Here is a 22109-nt window from a genome sequence, read left to right as displayed (position 1 = left end):
CAGAGGTCCTGAATCATGTTTTGGAGCAGTTCGCACTTGAGTGGCTCTTTCAATCAGCAACAGCAATGAAAGAAATTACACTCTCAGAGGAACCTCTGGACCTGTGATTTCATGGTGTCGCTCGTATTAAGGTGCGCCCCGAGACCTAAGCCACGTTGTAACTGAAACGGAGGAATCGACAGAGAGGTTACAGAATGACATCGCATCCATTTGGTATTCTTGAAATCACTGAGGAGCAGGAAAATGTAAACGGGGAAGTCGAGTGGGGAAGTCAGGCAGTTGCAGCTCTGGAGAAACTCCTTCTTTGTGACTCACTCAGCAACCAGACACGTGAAGGTGACTCAGAGGCGTGAGAGCTCTTCACATCGAGAACAAAAAGCAATCAAGGGCAGTTAGCACCTCTTCCGGAGTGGGGGTGGGGTGAGGTAATTACCTTTTGACTTTGTTACTATGTTGAGAAACTGCCTTTTAGATTGTAGTGAACAGAAACTGCATTTCTAATAAGCACCATGGAATTGAGCAAAATTTATTGAGTCGCTTCTCGTCGATTCCCACACAGGTTTCCAACTCAGTTGCTATCCATGTGGCTGATGTCCAGGAGTGAACATCTCTGCAGCAAATTGCACGGTTAGGGTAAAAGGCAAGGAAAGTGGCATCTAGAACTGGCTCCGAGGTCAGAGCATCCTCACAATGTAATCTGCCGTTCTCGAATAGGAATGCGACCTCCGGTTTTAGGGTGGAATACATTGTTTGGGACTCTTTTTCTGCAAAACAGGCACAGTGACTGAAATTACGCTGCACGGTATGATGTGGAACACGGCTTTGTGCATTTTCCCTGTAGTCCGGTGTGCTTCATGTTCCGTGTAAACGTGAAACTTGCCCTGTTTCAAGCAATGGGTGAAATCATTTAGCAAAGCAAGAATCGAAATTGCAGTAATGTCAAGCAGCTCGTGGTTATTTGACCAAATCATAACCGAACATATATTCTCACAGATACATTTGGAGCTGAAAGGAGTCTGAGAAGATAGACTCAGCTTACCATTGAGTTTTGTCTGGATTGATGGGCTCTCATTATCTGCTGCGAAATTGATATTGTAGACGGGCACATCCCAGCAGCTGTGCGAGTCGGAGAGGGATCATGGAACCATTTTCATGTGACTTGGCATCTGTTGTTATGCAGGAGAGCACAGTTGGAAACGCAAGAAAATGGTGCGCGCGGCCGGCTGGTAGTGTGGCCGAGCGGTCTAAGGCGCTGGATCCAGGTTCCAGTCTCGAAAGGGGCGTGGGTTCGGATCCCACCACTGCCATTTCTGCAGATCAACTCCAACGCTGCAGCTTGTTAAAATGCTGTTTCTGTCCCCACTGTATTGATGTTGAAAACAAAAGTAAAATGGCGTTGCTTCCCGGGGAATTAACTGTGGTGTGGGATAGTGCCGAATATTTCAAAGTGTCTCTGTCTGTCATGATCGTGTTCGCCTCCCGCGCAGAAAATCGCAAGCAGCTGTGCTGTTCCAGGCAAGTTGAGCTTGTACTGGAACCGAATGGAGACCGGTATTTCATCGCTGTTGTGAAACAAAGTCCCTGGGTGACTCGACTCGTCGTTATTTGGTTTTTCGGCCAATGGGAAAATCGTTCCAACGAATTTCGATGTGATATGTTGTTGAATTTCTCCCATTTGTGAGATTACTTTATAAATCATGCCCTCGGACTGTCTCACATTTAGCATTCATGCATCTCTGTGTCTGAAAATGCATTAGGTATGCCAGCTTTGTTTGTGTTCCGTGTTAAATGCTTTCTGTTTTGCGATTCGCTCAATACTTTACGAGTTAACAGCGTTTCTGAGGAAACTTCCAGCTGCAAAAGTCCTTAACTGAGGATCTGGGAAAATTTCACAGAGTATGGTCAGTCGGAGCAAAAGTAAGGAAGTCGTTCCTTTCTGCAGTGTTTCGCAATACTACCTTTCCCGTGAGCATCGAACACAGTAAAGGATTGTGCCACAGACTGCGACGGCAAGCTCCGCTAAAAAGTAATCCTTTAAAGCAGGTGTAAGCAACACAACGTTTTTGGGGGACACCGCGTGGAAACAGATCCTTCGGTGTATCTCGTCCATGCTCAGCACATAGCCAAATATAAACAAGTCCGGTTCCCCAGTATTTGGCCCCAAACCCTCTCAACCCATCCTATCCAGAAACTCATGCAATTTTCTGAGCCTCCTCCGCTTCCTCTGGTAGCTCATTCGATACACGCACAACCTTCTGTGTGGGAAATGTGCCTCAGGTCCTTTGTCAATTTCAGCCCACTCACCTTAAACCTATGCTCTCGAGTTTTCAACTCACCCCAACTTGGGTAAAACACGTAAATACTCAGTTTCCAACCCTTCCATTAGATCATGTCGCAGTCGTTACGCTGCAGGGAAAGTCGTCCCAGCCTAGTCCACCTCGCCCTACGGTCCAAACATTGACCACATCCTTGTCTATGTTTTATCATCAATTTCACGTGTCTTTTTTTTAATGTTTTGAAGATGTCAATTACGCTGGACAACAACGAGCTATTGGAAACAGAAAGGTGAAACGAAGAATGGCTTCAACTTTCAGTGCTGGATGCCCCGGAGCTGCGGGACGGGCGGCTGCGGCTTGTTTCTGTAGTGTAGTGGTCATCACGTTCGCCTCACACGCGAAAGGTCCCCAGTTCGAAACTAGGCAGAAACTGCTTTGTTCTTCAACGGCAGCCTTTTACATGGGCAAGAACGGTGCTTTCTTGCTTGCTTTCCCATCTGCAAACCTGCCTTCGAAGTTGCTTGAACAAATCTGCTCGCGTAGTGAAATGTAATGCAATTCCATTTAATGACTGTGCAAAGAAATGTAAAGTTTTTATCCAAACTGGTTCTGATCATATGCAATTCTGTTTGAGAGTGTAGTTACCCCCTTCTGATTCTTCTACGAAAAGCAGTACCGCATTTGCATTCCTTGCGCAGGCGGCTCGGTTCAAAGACAGGGAAGAAGCTGATGCGCTGGTGTCACAGTGCACCACGGATTCCTGAACTTGTCTGTCTGTTAAATGTCCCCCAAAGGCGTCTCTGAAAGGCCTCGTTTGGAAGCTGTCTGTCGTTATTCAACGTACGAGAATTGGCACCAGAGGTCCTGAATCATGTTTTGGAGCAGTTCGCACTTGAGTGGCTCTTTCAATCAGCAACAGCAATGAAAGAAATTACACTCTCAGAGGAACCTCTGGACCTGTGCTTTCATGGTGTCGCTAGTATTAAGGTGCGCCCCGAGACCTAAGCCACGTTGGAACTGAAACGGAGGAATCGACAGAGAGGTTACAGAATGACATCGCATCCATTTGGTATTCTTGAAATCACTGAGGAGCAGGAAAATGTAAACGGGGAAGTCGAGTGGGGAAGTCAGGCAGTTGCAGCTCTGGAGAAACTCCTTCTTTGTGACTCACTCAGCAACCAGACACGTGAAGGTGACTCAGAGGCGTGAGAGCTCTTCACATCGAGAACAAAAAGCAATCAAGGGCAGTTAGCACCTCTTCCGGAGTGGGGGTGGGGTGAGGTAATTACCTTTTGACTTTGTTACTATGTTGAGAAACTGCCTTTTAGATTGTAGTGAACAGAAACTGCATTTCTAATAAGCACCATGGAATTGAGCAAAATTTATTGAGTCGCTTCTCGTCGATTCCCACACAGGTTTCCAACTCAGTTGCTATCCATGTGGCTGATGTCCAGGAGTGAACATCTCTGCAGCAAATTGCACGGTTAGGGTAAAAGGCAAGGAAAGTGGCATCTAGAACTGGCTCCGAGGTCAGAGCATCCTCACAATGTAATCTGTCGTTCTCGAATAGGAATGCGACCTCCGGTTTTAGGGTGGAGTACATTGTTTGGGACTCTTTTTCTGCAAAACAGGCACAGTGACTGAAATTACGCTGCACGGTATGATGTGGAACACGGCTTTGTGCATTTTCCCTGTAGTCCGGTGTGCTTCATGTTCCGTGTAAACGTGAAACTTGCCCTGTTTCAAGCAATGGGTGAAATCATTTAGCAAAGCAAGAATCGAAATTGCAGTAATGTCAAGCAGCTCGTGGTTATTTGACCAAATCATAACCGAACATATATTCTCACAGATACATTTGGAGCTGAAAGGAGTCTGAGAAGATAGACTCAGCTTACCATTGAGTTTTGTCTGGATTGATGGGCTCTCATTATCTGCTGCGAAATTGATATTGTAGACGGGCACATCCCAGCAGCTGTGCGAGTCGGAGAGGGATCATGGAACCATTTTCATGTGACTTGGCATCTGTTGTTATGCAGGAGAGCACAGTTGGAAACGCAAGAAAATGGTGCGCGCGGCCGGCTGGTAGTGTGGCCGAGCGGTCTAAGGCGCTGGATCCAGGTTCCAGTCTCGAAAGGGGCGTGGGTTCGGATCCCACCACTGCCATTTCTGCAGATCAACTCCAACGCTGCAGCTTGTTAAAATGCTGTTTCTGTCCCCACTGTATTGATGTTGAAAACAAAAGTAAAATGGCTTTGCTTCCCGGGGAATTAACTGTGGTGTGGGATAGTGCCGAATATTTCAAAGTGTCTCTGTCTGTCATGATCGTGTTCGCCTCCCGCGCAGAAAATCGCAAGCAGCTGTGCTGTTCCAGGCAAGTTGAGCTTGTACTGGAACCGAATGGAGACCGGTATTTCATCGCTGTTGTGAAACAAAGTCCCTGGGTGACTCGACTCGTCGTTATTTGGTTTTTCGACCAATGGGAAAATCGTTCCAACGAATTTCGATGTGATATGTTGTTGAATTTCTCCCATTTGTGAGATTACTTTATAAATCATGCCCTCGGACTGTCTCACATTTAGCATTCATGCATCTCTGTGTCTGAAAATGCATTAGGTATGCCAGCTTTGTTTGTGTTCCGTGTTAAATGCTTTCTGTTTTGCGATTCGCTCAATACTTTACGAGTTAACAGCGTTTCTGAGGAAACTTCCAGCTGCAAAAGTCCTTAACTGAGGATCTGGGAAAATTTCACAGAGTATGGTCAGTCGGAGCAAAAGTAAGGAAGTCGTTCCTTTCTGCAGTGTTTCGCAATACTACCTTTCCCGTGAGCATCGAACACAGTAAAGGATTGTGCCACAGACTGCGACGGCAAGCTCCGCTAAAAAGTAATCCTTTAAAGCAGGTGTAAGCAACACAACGTTTTTGGGGGACACCGCGTGGAAACAGATCCTTCGGTGTATCTCGTCCATGCTCAGCACATAGCCAAATATAAACAAGTCCGGTTCCCCAGTATTTGGCCCCAAACCCTCTCAACCCATCCTATCCAGAAACTCATGCAATTTTCTGAGCCTCCTCCGCTTCCTCTGGTAGCTCATTCGATACACGCACAACATTCTGTGTGGGAAATGTGCCTCAGGTCCTTTGTCAATTTCAGCCCACTCACCTTAAACCTATGCTCTCGAGTTTTCAACTCACCCCAACTTGGGTAAAACACGTAAATACTCAGTTTCCAACCCTTCCATTAGATCATGTCGCAGTCGTTACGCTGCAGGGAAAGTCGTCCCAGCCTAGTCCACCTCGCCCTACGGTCCAAACATTGACCACATCCTTGTCTATGTTTTATCATCAATTTCACGTGTCTTTTTTTTAATGTTTTGAAGATGTCAATTACGCTGGACAACAACGAGCTATTGGAAACAGAAAGGTGAAACGAAGAATGGCTTCAACTTTCAGTGCTGGATGCCCCTGAGCTGCCAGACGTGCGGTTGCGGCTTGTTTCTGTAGTGTAGTGGTCATCACGTTCGCCTCGCACGCGAAAGGTCCCCAGTTCGAAACTGGGCAGAAACTGCTTTGTTCTTCAACGGCAGCCTTTTACATGGGCAAGAACGGTGCTTTCTTGCTTGCTTTCCCATCTGCAAACCTGCCTTCGAAGTTGCTTGAACAAATCTGCTCGCGTAGTGAAATGTAATGCAATTCCATTTAATGACTGTGCAAAGAAATGTAAAGTTTTTATCCAAACTGGTTCTGATCATATGCAATTCTGTTTGAGAGTGTAGTTACCCCCTTCTGATTCTTCTACGAAAAGCAGTACCGCATTTGCATTCCTTGCGCAGGCGGCTCGGTTCAAAGACAGGGAAGAAGCTGATGCGCTGGTGTCACAGTGCACCACGGATTCCTGAACTTGTCTGTCTGTTAAATGTCCCCCAAAGGCGTCTCTGAAAGGCCTCGTTTGGAAGCTGTCTGTCGTTATTCAACGTACGAGAATTGGCACCAGAGGTCCTGAATCATGTTTTGGAGCAGTTCGCACTTGAGTGGCTGTTTCAATCAGCAACAGCAATGAAAGAAATTACACTCTCAGAGGAACCTCTGGACCTGTGCTTTCATGGTGTCGCTAGTATTAAGGTGCGCCCCGAGACCTAAGCCACGTTGGAACTGAAACGGAGGAATCGACAGAGAGGTTACAGAATGACATCGCATCCATTTGGTATTCTTGAAATCACTGAGGAGCAGGAAAATGTAAACGGGGAAGTCGAGTGGGGAAGTCAGGCAGTTGCAGCTCTGGAGAAACTCCTTCTTTGTGACTCACTCAGCAACCAGACACGTGAAGGTGACTCAGAGGCGTGAGAGCTCTTCACATCGAGAACAAAAAGCAATCAAGGGCAGTTAGCACCTCTTCCGGAGTGGGGGTGGGGTGAGGTAATTACCTTTTGACTTTGTTACTATGTTGAGAAACTGCCTTTTAGATTGTAGTGAACAGAAACTGCATTTCTAATAAGCACCATGGAATTGAGCAAAATTTATTGAGTCGCTTCTCGTCGATTCCCACACAGGTTTCCAACTCAGTTGCTATCCATGTGGCTGATGTCCAGGAGTGAACATCTCTGCAGCAAATTGCACGGTTAGGGTAAAAGGCAAGGAAAGTGGCATCTAGAACTGGCTCCGAGGTCAGAGCATCCTCACAATGTAATCTGTCGTTCTCGAATAGGAATGCGACCTCCGGTTTTAGGGTGGAGTACATTGTTTGGGACTCTTTTTCTGCAAAACAGGCACAGTGACTGAAATTACGCTGCACGGTATGATGTGGAACACGGCTTTGTGCATTTTCCCTGTAGTCCGGTGTGCTTCATGTTCCGTGTAAACGTGAAACTTGCCCTGTTTCAAGCAATGGGTGAAATCATTTAGCAAAGCAAGAATCGAAATTGCAGTAATGTCAAGCAGCTCGTGGTTATTTGACCAAATCATAACCGAACATATATTCTCACAGATACATTTGGAGCTGAAAGGAGTCTGAGAAGATAGACTCAGCTTACCATTGAGTTTTGTCTGGATTGATGGGCTCTCATTATCTGCTGCGAAATTGATATTGTAGACGGGCACATCCCAGCAGCTGTGCGAGTCGGAGAGGGATCATGGAACCATTTTCATGTGACTTGGCATCTGTTGTTATGCAGGAGAGCACAGTTGGAAACGCAAGAAAATGGTGCGCGCGGCCGGCTGGTAGTGTGGCCGAGCGGTCTAAGGCGCTGGATCCAGGTTCCAGTCTCGAAAGGGGCGTGGGTTCGGATCCCACCACTGCCATTTCTGCAGATCAACTCCAACGCTGCAGCTTGTTAAAATGCTGTTTCTGTCCCCACTGTATTGATGTTGAAAACAAAAGTAAAATGGCTTTGCTTCCCGGGGAATTAACTGTGGTGTGGGATAGTGCCGAATATTTCAAAGTGTCTCTGTCTGTCATGATCGTGTTCGCCTCCCGCGCAGAAAATCGCAAGCAGCTGTGCTGTTCCAGGCAAGTTGAGCTTGTACTGGAACCGAATGGAGACCGGTATTTCATCGCTGTTGTGAAACAAAGTCCCTGGGTGACTCGACTCGTCGTTATTTGGTTTTTCGGCCAATGGGAAAATCGTTCCAACGAATTTCGATGTGATATGTTGTTGAATTTCTCCCATTTGTGAGATTACTTTATAAATCATGCCCTCGGACTGTCTCACATTTAGCATTCATGCATCTCTGTGTCTGAAAATGCATTAGGTATGCCAGCTTTGTTTGTGTTCCGTGTTAAATGCTTTCTGTTTTGCGATTCGCTCAATACTTTACGAGTTAACAGCGTTTCTGAGGAAACTTCCAGCTGCAAAAGTCCTTAACTGAGGATCTGGGAAAATTTCACAGAGTATGGTCAGTCGGAGCAAAAGTAAGGAAGTCGTTCCTTTCTGCAGTGTTTCGCAATACTACCTTTCCCGTGAGCATCGAACACAGTAAAGGATTGTGCCACAGACTGCGACGGCAAGCTCCGCTAAAAAGTAATCCTTTAAAGCAGGTGTAAGCAACACAACGTTTTTGGGGGACACCGCGTGGAAACAGATCCTTCGGTGTATCTCGTCCATGCTCAGCACATAGCCAAATATAAACAAGTCCGGTTCCCCAGTATTTGGCCCCAAACCCTCTCAACCCATCCTATCCAGAAACTCATGCAATTTTCTGAGCCTCCTCCGCTTCCTCTGGTAGCTCATTCGATACACGCACAACATTCTGTGTGGGAAATGTGCCTCAGGTCCTTTGTCAATTTCAGCCCACTCACCTTAAACCTATGCTCTCGAGTTTTCAACTCACCCCAACTTGGGTAAAACACGTAAATACTCAGTTTCCAACCCTTCCATTAGATCATGTCGCAGTCGTTACGCTGCAGGGAAAGTCGTCCCAGCCTAGTCCACCTCGCCCTACGGTCCAAACATTGACCACATCCTTGTCTATGTTTTATCATCAATTTCACGTGTCTTTTTTTTAATGTTTTGAAGATGTCAATTACGCTGGACAACAACGAGCTATTGGAAACAGAAAGGTGAAACGAAGAATGGCTTCAACTTTCAGTGCTGGATGCCCCTGAGCTGCCAGACGTGCGGTTGCGGCTTGTTTCTGTAGTGTAGTGGTCATCACGTTCGCCTCGCACGCGAAAGGTCCCCAGTTCGAAACTGGGCAGAAACTGCTTTGTTCTTCAACGGCAGCCTTTTACATGGGCAAGAACGGTGCTTTCTTGCTTGCTTTCCCATCTGCAAACCTGCCTTCGAAGTTGCTTGAACAAATCTGCTCGCGTAGTGAAATGTAATGCAATTCCATTTAATGACTGTGCAAAGAAATGTAAAGTTTTTATCCAAACTGGTTCTGATCATATGCAATTCTGTTTGAGAGTGTAGTTACCCCCTTCTGATTCTTCTACGAAAAGCAGTACCGCATTTGCATTCCTTGCGCAGGCGGCTCGGTTCAAAGACAGGGAAGAAGCTGATGCGCTGGTGTCACAGTGCACCACGGATTCCTGAACTTGTCTGTCTGTTAAATGTCCCCCAAAGGCGTCTCTGAAAGGCCTCGTTTGGAAGCTGTCTGTCGTTATTCAACGTACGAGAATTGGCACCAGAGGTCCTGAATCATGTTTTGGAGCAGTTCGCACTTGAGTGGCTGTTTCAATCAGCAACAGCAATGACAGAAATTACACTCTCAGAGGAACCTCTGGACCTGTGATTTCATGGTGTCGCTCGTATTAAGGTGCGCCCCGAGACCTAAGCCACGTTGGAACTGAAACGGAGGAATCGACAGAGAGGTTACAGAATGACATCGCATCCATTTGGTATTCTTGAAATCACTGAGGAGCAGGAAAATGTAAACGGGGAAGTCGAGTGGGGAAGTCAGGCAGTTGCAGCTCTGGAGAAACTCCTTCTTTGTGACTCACTCAGCAACCAGACACGTGAAGGTGACTCAGAGGCGTGAGAGCTCTTCACATCGTGAACAAAAAGCAATCAAGGGCAGTTAGCACCTCTTCCGGAGTGGGGGTGGGGTGAGGTAATTACCTTTTGACTTTGTTACTATGTTGAGAAACTGCCTTTTAGATTGAAGTGAACAGAAACTGCATTTCTAATAAGCACCATGGAATTGAGCAAAATTTATTGAGTCGCTTCTCGTCGATTCCCACACAGGTTTCCAACTCAGTTGCTATCCATGTGGCTGATGTCCAGGAGTGAACATCTCTGCAGCAAATTGCACGGTTAAGGTAAAAGGCAAGGAAAGTGTCATCTCGAACTGGCTCCGAGGTCAGAGCATCGTCACAATGTAATCTGTCGTTCTCGGATTGGAATGCGACCTCCGGTTTTAGGGTGGAGTACATTGTTTGGGACTCTTTTTCTGCAAAACAGGCACAGTGACTGAAATTACGCTGCACGGTATGATGTGGAACACGGCTTTGTGCATTTTCCCTGTAGTCCGGTGTGCTTCATGTTCCGTGTAAACGTGAAACTTGCCCTGTTTCAAGCAATGGGTGAAATCATTTAGATTAGATTAGATTAGATTAGATTACTTACAGTGTGGAAACAGGCCCTTCGGCCCAACAAGTCCACACCGCCCCACCGAAGCGTAACCCACCCATACCCCTACCCCTACCCCTACCCCGACATCTACATCTACCCCTTACCTAACACTACGGGCAATTTAGCATGGCCAATTCACCTGACCTGCACATCTTTGGACTGTGGGAGGAAACCGGAGCACCCGGAGGAAACCCACGCAGACACGGGGAGAACCTGCAAACTCCACACAGTCAGTCGCCTCAGGCGGGAATTTAGAAAAGCAAGAATCGAAATTGCAGTAATGTCAAGCAGCTCGTGGTTATTTGACCAAATCATAACCGAACATATATTCTCACAGATACATTTGGAGCTGAAAGGAGTCTGAGAAGATAGACTCAGCTTACCATTGAGTTTTGTCTGGATTGATGGGCTCTCATTATCTGCTGCGAAATTGATATTGTAGACGGGCACATCCCAGCAGCTGTGCGAGTCGGAGAGGGATCATGGAACCATTTTCATGTGACTTGGCATCTGTTGTTATGCAGGAGAGCACAGTTGGAAACGCAAGAAAATGGTGCGCGCGGCCGGCTGGTAGTGTGGCCGAGCGGTCTAAGGCGCTGGATCCAGGTTCCAGTCTCGAAAGGGGCGTGGGTTCGGATCCCACCACTGCCATTTCTGCAGATCAACTCCAACGCTGCAGCTTGTTAAAATGCTGTTTCTGTCCCCACTGTATTGATGTTGAAAACAAAAGTAAAATGGCTTTGCTTCCCGGGGAATTAACTGTGGTGTGGGATAGTGCCGAATATTTCAAAGTGTCTCTGTCTGTCATGATCGTGTTCGCCTCCCGCGCAGAAAATCGCAAGCAGCTGTGCTGTTCCAGGCAAGTTGAGCTTGTACTGGAACCGAATGGAGACCGGTATTTCATCGCTGTTGTGAAACAAAGTCCCTGGGTGACTCGACTCGTCGTTATTTGGTTTTTCGGCCAATGGGAAAATCGTTCCAACGAATTTCGATGTGATATGTTGTTGAATTTCTCCCATTTGTGAGATTACTTTATAAATCATGCCCTCGGACTGTCCCACATTTAGCATTCATGCATCTCTGTGTCTGAAAATGCATTAGGTATGCCAGCTTTGTTTGTGTTCCGTGTTAAATGCTTTCTGTTTTGCGATTCGCTCAATACTTTACGAGTTAACAGCGTTTCTGAGGAAACTTCCAGCTGCAAAAGTCCTTAACTGAGGATCTGGGAAAATTTCACAGAGTATGGTCAGTCGGAGCAAAAGTAAGGAAGTCGTTCCTTTCTGCAGTGTTTCGCAATACTACCTTTCCCGTGAGCATCGAACACAGTAAAGGATTGTGCCACAGACTGCGACGGCAAGCTCCGCTAAAAAGTAATCCTTTAAAGCAGGTGTAAGCAACACAACGTTTTTGGGGGACACCGCGTGGAAACAGATCCTTCGGTGTATCTCGTCCATGCTCAGCACATAGCCAAATATAAACAAGTCCGGTTCCCCAGTATTTGGCCCCAAACCCTCTCAACCCATCCTATCCAGAAACTCATGCAATTTTCTGAGCCTCCTCCGCTTCCTCTGGTAGCTCATTCCATACACGCACAACCTTCTGTGTGGGAAATGTGCCTCAGGTCCTTTGTCAATTTCAGCCCACTCACCTTAAACCTATGCTCTCGAGTTTTCAACTCACCCCAACTTGGGTAAAACACGTAAATACTCAGTTTCCAACCCTTCCATTAGATCATGTCGCAGTCGTTACGCTGCAGGGAAAGTCGTCCCAGCCTAGTCCACCTCGCCCTACGGTCCAAACATTGACCACATCCTTGTCTATGTTTTATCATCAATTTCACGTGTCTTTTTTTTAATGTTTTGAAGATGTCAATTACGCTGGACAACAACGAGCTATTGGAAACAGAAAGGTGAAACGAAGAATGGCTTCAACTTTCAGTGCTGGATGCCCCTGAGCTGCCAGTCGGGCGGTTGCGGCTTGTTTCTGTAGTGTAGTGGTCATCACGTTCGCCTCGCTCGCGAAAGGTCCCCAGTTCGAAACTGGGCAGAAACTGCTTTGTTCTTCAACGGCAGCCTTTTACATGGGCAAGAACGGTGCTTTCTTGCTTGCTTTCCCATCTGCAAACCTGCCTTCGAAGTTGCTTGAACAAATCTGCTCGCGTAGTGAAATGTAATGCAATTCCATTTAATGACTGTGCAAAGAAATGTAAAGTTTTTATCCAAACTGGTTCTGATCATATGCAATTCTGTTTGAGAGTGTAGTTACCCCCTTCTGATTCTTCTACGAAAAGCAGTACCGCATTTGCATTCCTTGCGCAGGCGGCTCGGTTCAAAGACAGGGAAGAAGCTGATGCGCTGGTGTCACAGTGCACCACGGATTCCTGAACTTGTCTGTCTGTTAAATGTCCCCCAAAGGCGTCTCTGAAAGGCCTCGTTTGGAAGCTGTCTGTCGTTATTCAACGTACGAGAATTGGCACCAGAGGTCCTGAATCATGTTTTGGAGCAGTTCGCACTTGAGTGGCTGTTTCAATCAGCAACAGCAATGAAAGACATTACACTCTCAGAGGAAACTCTGGACCTGTGCTTTCATGGTGTCGCTAGTATTAAGGTGCGCCAGAGACCTAAGCCACGTTGGAACTGAAACGGAGGAATCGACAGAGAGGTTACAGAATGACATCGCATCCATTTGGTATTCTTGAAATCACTGAGGAGCAGGAAAATGTAAACGGGGAAGTCGAGTGGGGAAGTCAGGCAGTTGCAGCTCTGGAGAAACTCCTTCTTTGTGACTCACTCAGCAACCAGACACGTGAAGGTGACTCAGAGGCGTGAGAGCTCTTCACATCGAGAACAAAAAGCAATCAAGGGCAGTTAGCACCTCTTCCGGAGTGGGGGTGGGGTGAGGTAATTACCTTTTGACTTTGTTACTATGTTGAGAAACTGCCTTTTAGATTGTAGTGAACAGAAACTGCATTTCTAATAAGCACCATGGAATTGAGCAAAATTTATTGAGTCGCTTCTCGTCGATTCCCACACAGGTTTCCAACTCAGTTGCTATCCATGTGGCTGATGTCCAGGAGTGAACATCTCTGCAGCAAATTGCACGGTTAGGGTAAAAGGCACGGAAAGTGTCATCTCGAACAGGCTCCGAGGTCAGAGCATCCTCACAATGTAATCTGTCGTTCTCGGATTGGAATGCGACCTCCGGTTTTAGGGTGGAGAACATTGTTTGGGACTCTTTTTCTGCAAAACAGGCACAGTGACTGAAATTACGCTGCACGATATGATGTGGAACACGGCTTTGTGCATTTTCCCTGTAGTCCGGTGTGCTTCATGTTCCGTGTAAACGTGAAACTTGCCCTGTTTCAAGCAATGGGTGAAATCATTTAGCAAAGCAAGAATCGAAATTGCAGTAATGTCAAGCAGCTCGTGGTTATTTGACCAAATCATAACCGAACATATATTCTCACAGATACATTTGGAGCTGAAAGGAGTCTGAGAAGATAGACTCAGCTTACCATTGAGTTTTGTCTGGATTGATGGGCTCTCATTATCTGCTGCGAAATTGATATTGTAGACGGGCACATCCCAGCAGCTGTGCGAGTCGGAGAGGGATCATGGAACCATTTTCATGTGACTTGGCATCTGTTGTTATGCAGGAGAGCACAGTTGGAAACGCAAGAAAATGGTGCGCGCGGCCGGCTGGTAGTGTGGCCGAGCGGTCTAAGGCGCTGGATCCAGGTTCCAGTCTCGAAAGGGGCGTGGGTTCGGATCCCACCACTGCCATTTCTGCAGATCAACTCCAACGCTGCAGCTTGTTAAAATGCTGTTTCTGTCCCCACTGTATTGATGTTGAAAACAAAAGTAAAATGGCTTTGCTTCCCGGGGAATTAACTGTGGTGTGGGATAGTGCCGAATATTTCAAAGTGTCTCTGTCTGTCATGATCGTGTTCGCCTCCCGCGCAGAAAATCGCAAGCAGCTGTGCTGTTCCAGGCAAGTTGAGCTTGTACTGGAACCGAATGGAGACCGGTATTTCATCGCTGTTGTGAAACAAAGTCCCTGGGTGACTCGACTCGTCGTTATTTGGTTTTTCGGCCAATGGGAAAATCGTTCCAACGAATTTCGATGTGATATGTTGTTGAATTTCTCCCATTTGTGAGATTACTTTATAAATCATGCCCTCGGACTGTCTCACATTTAGCATTCATGCATCTCTGTGTCTGAAAATGCATTAGGTATGCCAGCTTTGTTTGTGTTCCGTGTTAAATGCTTTCTGTTTTGCGATTCGCTCAATACTTTACGAGTTAACAGCGTTTCTGAGGAAACTTCCAGCTGCAAAAGTCCTTAACTGAGGATCTGGGAAAATTTCACAGAGTATGGTCAGTCGGAGCAAAAGTAAGGAAGTCGTTCCTTTCTGCAGTGTTTCGCAATACTACCTTTCCCGTGAGCATCGAACACAGTAAAGGATTGTGCCACAGACTGCGACGGCAAGCTCCGCTAAAAAGTAATCCTTTAAAGCAGGTGTAAGCAACACAACGTTTTTGGGGGACACCGCGTGGAAACAGATCCTTCGGTGTATCTCGTCCATGCTCAGCACATAGCCAAATATAAACAAGTCCGGTTCCCCAGTATTTGGCCCCAAACCCTCTCAACCCATCCTATCCAGAAACTCATGCAATTTTCTGAGCCTCCTCCGCTTCCTCTGGTAGCTCATTCGATACACGCACAACATTCTGTGTGGGAAATGTGCCTCAGGTCCTTTGTCAATTTCAGCCCACTCACCTTAAACCTATGCTCTCGAGTTTTCAACTCACCCCAACTTGGGTAAAACACGTAAATACTCAGTTTCCAACCCTTCCATTAGATCATGTCGCAGTCGTTACGCTGCAGGGAAAGTCGTCCCAGCCTAGTCCACCTCGCCCTACGGTCCAAACATTGACCACATCCTTGTCTATGTTTTATCATCAATTTCACGTGTCTTTTTTTTAATGTTTTGAAGATGTCAATTACGCTGGACAACAACGAGCTATTGGAAACAGAAAGGTGAAACGAAGAATGGCTTCAACTTTCAGTGCTGGATGCCCCTGAGCTGCCAGTCGGGCGGTTGCGGCTTGTTTCTGTAGTGTAGTGGTCATCACGTTCGCCTCGCTCGCGAAAGGTCCCCAGTTCGAAACTGGGCAGAAACTGCTTTGTTCTTCAACGGCAGCCTTTTACATGGGCAAGAACGGTGCTTTCTTGCTTGCTTTCCCATCTGCAAACCTGCCTTCGAAGTTGCTTGAACAAATCTGCTCGCGTAGTGAAATGTAATGCAATTCCATTTAATGACTGTGCAAAGAAATGTAAAGTTTTTATCCAAACTGGTTCTGATCATATGCAATTCTGTTTGAGAGTGTAGTTACCCCCTTCTGATTCTTCTACGAAAAGCAGTACCGCATTTGCATTCCTTGCGCAGGCGGCTCGGTTCAAAGACAGGGAAGAAGCTGATGCGCTGGTGTCACAGTGCACCACGGATTCCTGAACTTGTCTGTCTGTTAAATGTCCCCCAAAGGCGTCTCTGAAAGGCCTCGTTTGGAAGCTGTCTGTCGTTATTCAACGTACGAGAATTGGCACCAGAGGTCCTGAATCATGTTTTGGAGCAGTTCGCACTTGAGTGGCTCTTTCAATCAGCAACAGCAATGAAAGAAATTACACTCTCAGAGGAACCTCTGGACCTGTGATTTCATGGTGTCGCTCGTATTAAGGTGCGCCCCGAGACCTAAGCCACGTTGGAACTGAAACGGAGGAATCGACAGAGAGGTTACAGAATGACATCGCATCCATTTGGTATTCTTGAAATCACTGAGGAGCAGGAAAATGTAAACGGGGAAGTCGAGTGGGGAAGTCAGGCAGTTGCAGCTCTGGAGAAACTCCTTCTTTGTGACTCACTCAGCAACCAGACACGTGAAGGTGACTCAGAGGCGTGAGAGCTCTTCACATCGAGAACAAAAAGCAATCAAGGGCAGTTAGCACCTCTTCCGGAGTGGGGGTGGGGTGAGGTAATTACCTTTTGACTTTGTTACTATGTTGAGAAACTGCCTTTTAGATTGAAGTGAACAGAAACTGCATTTCTAATAAGCACCATGGAATTGAGCAAAATTTATTGAGTCGCTTCTCGTCGATTCCCACATAGGTTTCCAACTCAGTTGCTATCCATGTGGCTGATGTCCAGGAGTGAACATCTCTGCAGCAAATTGCACGGTTAGGGTAAAAGGCAAGGAAAGTGGCATCTAGAACTGGCTCCGAGGTCAGAGCATCGTCACAATGCGATCTGTCGCTCTCGGATTGGAATGCGACCTCCGGTTTTAGGGTGGAGAACATTGTTTGGGACTCTTTTTCTGCAAAACAGGCACAGTGACTGAAATTACGCTGCACGGTATGATGTGGAACACGGCTTTGTGCATTTTCCCTGTAGTCCGGTGTGCTTCATGTTCCGTGTAAACGTGAAACTTGCCCTGTTTCAAGCAATGGGTGAAATCATTTAGCAAAGCAAGAATCGAAATTGCAGTAATGTCAAGCAGCTCGTGGTTATTTGACCAAATCATAACCGAACATATATTCTCACAGATACATTTGGAGCTGAAAGGAGTCTGAGAAGATAGACTCAGCTTACCATTGAGTTTTGTCTGGATTGATGGGCTCTCATTATCTGCTGCGAAATTGATATTGTAGACGGGCACATCCCAGCAGCTGTGCGAGTCGGAGAGGGATCATGGAACCATTTTCATGTGACTTGGCATCTGTTGTTATGCAGGAGAGCACAGTTGGAAACGCAAGAAAATGGTGCGCGCGGCCGGCTGGTAGTGTGGCCGAGCGGTCTAAGGCGCTGGATCCAGGTTCCAGTCTCGAAAGGGGCGTGGGTTCGGATCCCACCACTGCCATTTCTGCAGATCAACTCCAACGCTGCAGCTTGTTAAAATGCTGTTTCTGTCCCCACTGTATTGATGTTGAAAACAAAAGTAAAATGGCTTTGCTTCCCGGGGAATTAACTGTGGTGTGGGATAGTGCCGAATATTTCAAAGTGTCTCTGTCTGTCATGATCGTGTTCGCCTCCCGCGCAGAAAATCGCAAGCAGCTGTGCTGTTCCAGGCAAGTTGAGCTTGTACTGGAACCGAATGGAGACCGGTATTTCATCGCTGTTGTGAAACAAAGTCCCTGGGTGACTCGACTCGTCGTTATTTGGTTTTTCGGCCAATGGGAAAATCGTTCCAACGAATTTCGATGTGATATGTTGTTGAATTTCTCCCATTTGTGAGATTACTTTATAAATCATGCCCTCGGACTGTCCCACATTTAGCATTCATGCATCTCTGTGTCTGAAAATGCATTAGGTATGCCAGCTTTGTTTGTGTTCCGTGTTAAATGCTTTCTGTTTTGCGATTCGCTCAATACTTTACGAGTTAACAGCGTTTCTGAGGAAACTTCCAGCTGCAAAAGTCCTTAACTGAGGATCTGGGAAAATTTCACAGAGTATGGTCAGTCGGAGCAAAAGTAAGGAAGTCGTTCCTTTCTGCAGTGTTTCGCAATACTACCTTTCCCGTGAGCATCGAACACAGTAAAGGATTGTGCCACAGACTGCGACGGCAAGCTCCGCTAAAAAGTAATCCTTTAAAGCAGGTGTAAGCAACACAACGTTTTTGGGGGACACCGCGTGGAAACAGATCCTTCGGTGTATCTCGTCCATGCTCAGCACATAGCCAAATATAAACAAGTCCGGTTCCCCAGTATTTGGCCCCAAACCCTCTCAACCCATCCTATCCAGAAACTCATGCAATTTTCTGAGCCTCCTCCGCTTCCTCTGGTAGCTCATTCGATACACGCACAACATTCTGTGTGGGAAATGTGCCTCAGGTCCTTTGTCAATTTCAGCCCACTCACCTTAAACCTATGCTCTCGAGTTTTCAACTCACCCCAACTTGGGTAAAACACGTAAATACTCAGTTTCCAACCCTTCCATTAGATCATGTCGCAGTCGTTACGCTGCAGGGAAAGTCGTCCCAGCCTAGTCGACCTCGCCCTACGGTCCAAACATTGACCACATCCTTGTCTATATTTTATCATCAATTTCACGTGTCTTTTTTTTATGTTTTGAAGATGTCAATTACGCTGGACAACAACGAGCTATTGGAAACAGAAAGGTGAAACGAAGAATGGCTTCAACTTTCAGTGCTGGTTGCGCCTGAGCTGCCGGACGGGCGGCTGCGGCTTGTTTCTGTAGTGTAGTGGACATCACGTTCGCCTCACACGCGAAAGGTCCCCAGTTCGAAACTGGGCAGAAACTGCTTTGTTCTTCATCGGCAACCTTTTACATGGACAAGAACGGTGCTTTCTTGCTTGCTTGCCCATCTGCAAACCTGCCTCCGAAGTTGCTTGAACAAATCTGCTCGCGTAGTGAAATGTAATGCAATTCCATTTAATGACTGTGCAAAGAATTGTAAAGTTTTTATCCAAACTGGTTCTGATCATATGCAATTCTGTTTGAGAGTGTAGTTACCCCCTTCTGATTCTTCTACGAAAAGCAGTACCGCATTTGCATTCCTTGCGCAGGCGGCTCGGTTCAAAGACAGGGAAGAAGCCGATGCGCTGGTGTCACAGTGCACCACGGATTCCTGAACTTGTCTGTCTGTTAAATGTCCCCCAAAGGCGTCTCTGAAAGGCCTCGTTTGGAAGCTGTCTGTCGTTATTCAACGTACGAGAATTGGCACCAGAGGTCCTGAATCATGTTTTGGAGCAGTTCGCACTTGAGTGGCTCTTTCAATCAGCAACAGCAATGAAAGAAATTACACTCTCAGAGGAACCTCTGGACCTGTGCTTTCATGGTGTCGCTAGTATTAAGGTGCGCCCCGAGACCTAAGCCACGTTGGAACTGAAACGGAGGAATCGACAGAGAGGTTACAGAATGACATCGCATCCATTTGGTTTTCTTGAAATCACTGAGGAGCAGGAAAATGTAAACGGCGAAGTCGAGTGGGGAAGTCAGGCAGTTGCAGCTCTGGAGAAACTCCTTCTTTGTGACTCACTCAGCAACCAGACACGTGAAGGTGACTCAGAGGCGTGAGAGCTCTTCACATCGAGAACAAAAAGCAATCAAGGGCAGTTAGCACCTCTTCCGGAGTGGGGGTGGGGTGAGGTAATTACCTTTTGACTTTGTTACTATGTTGAGAAACTGCCTTTTAGATTGAGGTGAACAGAAAATGCATTTCTAATAAGCACCATGGAATTGAGCAAAATTTATTGAGTCGCTTCTCATCGATTCCCACACAGGTTTCCAACTCAGTTGCTATCCATGTGGCTGATGTCCAGGAGTGAACATCTCTGCAGCAAATTGCACGGTTAAGGTAAAAGGCAATGAAAGTGTCATCTCGAACTGGCCCCGAGGTCAGAGCGTTCTCACAATGTGATCTGTCGCTCTCGAATAGGAATGCGACCTCCGGTTTTAGGGTGGAGAACATTGTTTGGGACTCTTATTCCGCAAAACAGACACAGTGACTGAAATTATGCTGCACGGTATGATGTGGAACACGGCTTTGTGCATTTTCCCTGTAGTCCGGTGTGCTTCATGTTCCGTGTAAACGTGAAACTTGTCCTGTTTCAAGCAATGGGTGAAATCATTTAGCAAAGCAAGAATCGAAATTGCAGTAATGTCAAGCAGCTCGTGGTTATTTGACCAAATCATAACCGAACATATATTCTCACAGATACATTTGGAGCTGAAAAGAGTCTGAGAAGATAGACTCAGCTTACCATTGATTTTTGTCTGGATTGATGGGCTCTCATTATCTGCTGCGAAATTGATATTGTAGACGGGCACATCGCAGCAGCTGTGCGAGTCGGAGAGGGATCATGGAACCCTTTTCGTGTGACTTGGCATCTGTTGTTATGCAGGAGAGCACAGTTTGAAATGCAAAAAATGGCGCGCGCGCCCGGCTGGTAGTGTGGCCGAGCGGTCTAAGGCGCTGAATCCAGATTCCTGTCTCGAAAGGGGCGTGGGTTCAAATCCCACCACTGCCATTTCTGCAGATCAACTCCAACGCTGCAGCATGTTAAAATGCTGTTTCTGTCCCCACTGTATTGATGTTGAAAACAAAAGTAAAATGGCTTTGCTTCCCGTGGAATTAACTGTGGTGTGGGATAGTGCCGAATGTTTAAAAGTGTCTCTGTCTGTCATGATCGTGTTCGCCTCCCGCGCAGAAAATCGCAAGCAGCTGTGCTGTTCCAGGCAAGTTGAGCTCGTACTGGAACCGAATGGAGACCGTTATTTCATCGCTGTTGTGAAACCAAGTCCTGGGGTGACTCGACTCGTCGTTCTTTGGTTTTTTGGCCAATGGGAAAATCGTTCCAACGAATTTCGATGTGATATGTTGTTGAATTTCTCCCATTTCCTTAGTTTCCGTCCTGGTGACATCGGAAGGGAAAGGTAATCTAATCGAGACTGTGATTGGTGAAATTCACTTTTTATGGCGCATTCTTATTAGGTTCTTTCTTTCTCTCTTTTCAGTATTGTCTGGGAAGTGGTGGTTCCCTAAGGCTGCAGTATGTTTGAAAGAGTAGTTTGGAATTGTCCTGTTGTTAGTTGTGAGATTACTTTATAAATCATGCCCTCGGACTGTCTCACATTTAGCATTCATGCATCTCTGTGTCTGAAAATGCATTAGGTATGCCAGCTTTGTTTGTGTTCCGTGTTAAATGCTTTCTGTTTTGCGATTCGCTCAATACTTTACGAGTTAACAGGGTTTCTGAGGAAACTTCCAGCTGCAAAAGTCCTTAACTGAGGATCTGGGAAAATTTCACAGAGTATGGTCAGTCGGAGCAAAAGTAAGGAAGTCGTTCCTTTCTGCAGTGTTTCGCAATACTACCTTTCCCGTGAGCAGTCGAACACAGTAAAGGATTGTGACACACACTGCGACGGCAAGCTCCGCTAAAAACTAGTCCTTTAAAGCACGTATAAGCAACACAACGTTCTTGGGGGACATCGCGTGGAAACAGATACTTCGGTGTATCTCGTCCATGCTCACCACATCACATCAATACAGTGGGGACAGAAGCAGCATTTTAACATGCTGCAGCGCTGGAGTTGATCTGCACAAATGGCAGTGGTGGGATTCGAACCCACGCCCTGTTCAAGAGTGGAATTTGTATCCAGCGCCTGAGACCGCTCGGCCACACAACCAGCGGGCCGCGTGCGCCATTTTCTTGCATTTCCAACTGTGCTCTCCTGCATAACAACAGATGCCAAGTCACATGAAAAGGGTTCCATGATCACTCTCCGACTCGCACAGCTGCTGGGATGTGCCCGTCGGCAATATCAATTTCGCAGCAGATAATGAGAGCCCATCAATCCAGACAAAAATCAATAGTAAGCTAAGTCTATCATCTCAGACTCTTTTCAGCTCCAAATGTATCTGTGAGAATTAACCATACAACCAGAAAGACACAAGGATACCTGCACCATGGGAAACACTATGAAAACGGGATTGTTGTCAAGGAGTTCATTCTCGATCATGGATTGTAATCCATTTGCATTGTCACGTCGTTTCCAGCACCGTGGGGAAATAGTGAGAATATGATGAATGTAATGTATTTTTCTGTTATGAAACGGCAAAAAGTGCAGAACAATTTGCAAGAATGTTGCCAGAGCTTAGGGGTCTGAGTTATAGGGTGAGGTTGGACAAGTGAGGATTTTACGTTTAGAGCAGAGGAAACTGAGTGGATTCTTTTCTGGAAGTGTATAAGA

The 22109-nt window shown here is 46.5% G+C and overlaps 6 non-coding genes across 6 annotated transcripts; all 6 read left to right on the top strand.

Annotated features, from left to right (window-relative positions):
- Nucleotides 1–2635: 2635 nt before the first annotated feature.
- Nucleotides 2636–2708, top strand: trnav-cac (transfer RNA valine (anticodon CAC)). Its single transcript has one exon. It is a non-coding gene; the product is annotated as a tRNA-Val (tRNA).
- A 3059-nt stretch (nt 2709–5767) lies between these two features.
- On the top strand, nt 5768–5840 carry trnaa-cgc (transfer RNA alanine (anticodon CGC)). The gene has a single exon. It is a non-coding gene; the product is annotated as a tRNA-Ala (tRNA).
- A 3059-nt stretch (nt 5841–8899) lies between these two features.
- Nucleotides 8900–8972, top strand: trnaa-cgc (transfer RNA alanine (anticodon CGC)). Its single transcript has one exon. It is a non-coding gene; the product is annotated as a tRNA-Ala (tRNA).
- Nucleotides 8973–12321: 3349 nt separating this feature from the next.
- Nucleotides 12322–12394, top strand: trnaa-cgc (transfer RNA alanine (anticodon CGC)). Its single transcript has one exon. It is a non-coding gene; the product is annotated as a tRNA-Ala (tRNA).
- Nucleotides 12395–15452: 3058 nt separating this feature from the next.
- trnaa-cgc (transfer RNA alanine (anticodon CGC)) lies at nt 15453–15525 on the top strand. The gene has a single exon. It is a non-coding gene; the product is annotated as a tRNA-Ala (tRNA).
- Nucleotides 15526–18583: 3058 nt separating this feature from the next.
- trnav-cac (transfer RNA valine (anticodon CAC)) lies at nt 18584–18656 on the top strand. Its single transcript has one exon. It is a non-coding gene; the product is annotated as a tRNA-Val (tRNA).
- Nucleotides 18657–22109: the final 3453 nt, after the last annotated feature.

Source organism: Chiloscyllium punctatum, unplaced genomic scaffold (genome assembly GCF_047496795.1).
Source record: "Chiloscyllium punctatum isolate Juve2018m unplaced genomic scaffold, sChiPun1.3 scaffold_615, whole genome shotgun sequence".
Taxonomy (NCBI): Eukaryota; Metazoa; Chordata; class Chondrichthyes; order Orectolobiformes; family Hemiscylliidae; genus Chiloscyllium; species Chiloscyllium punctatum.
Note: the sequence above shows the minus strand (reverse complement) of the source record. Positions and strands in the feature narration are given on the sequence as shown.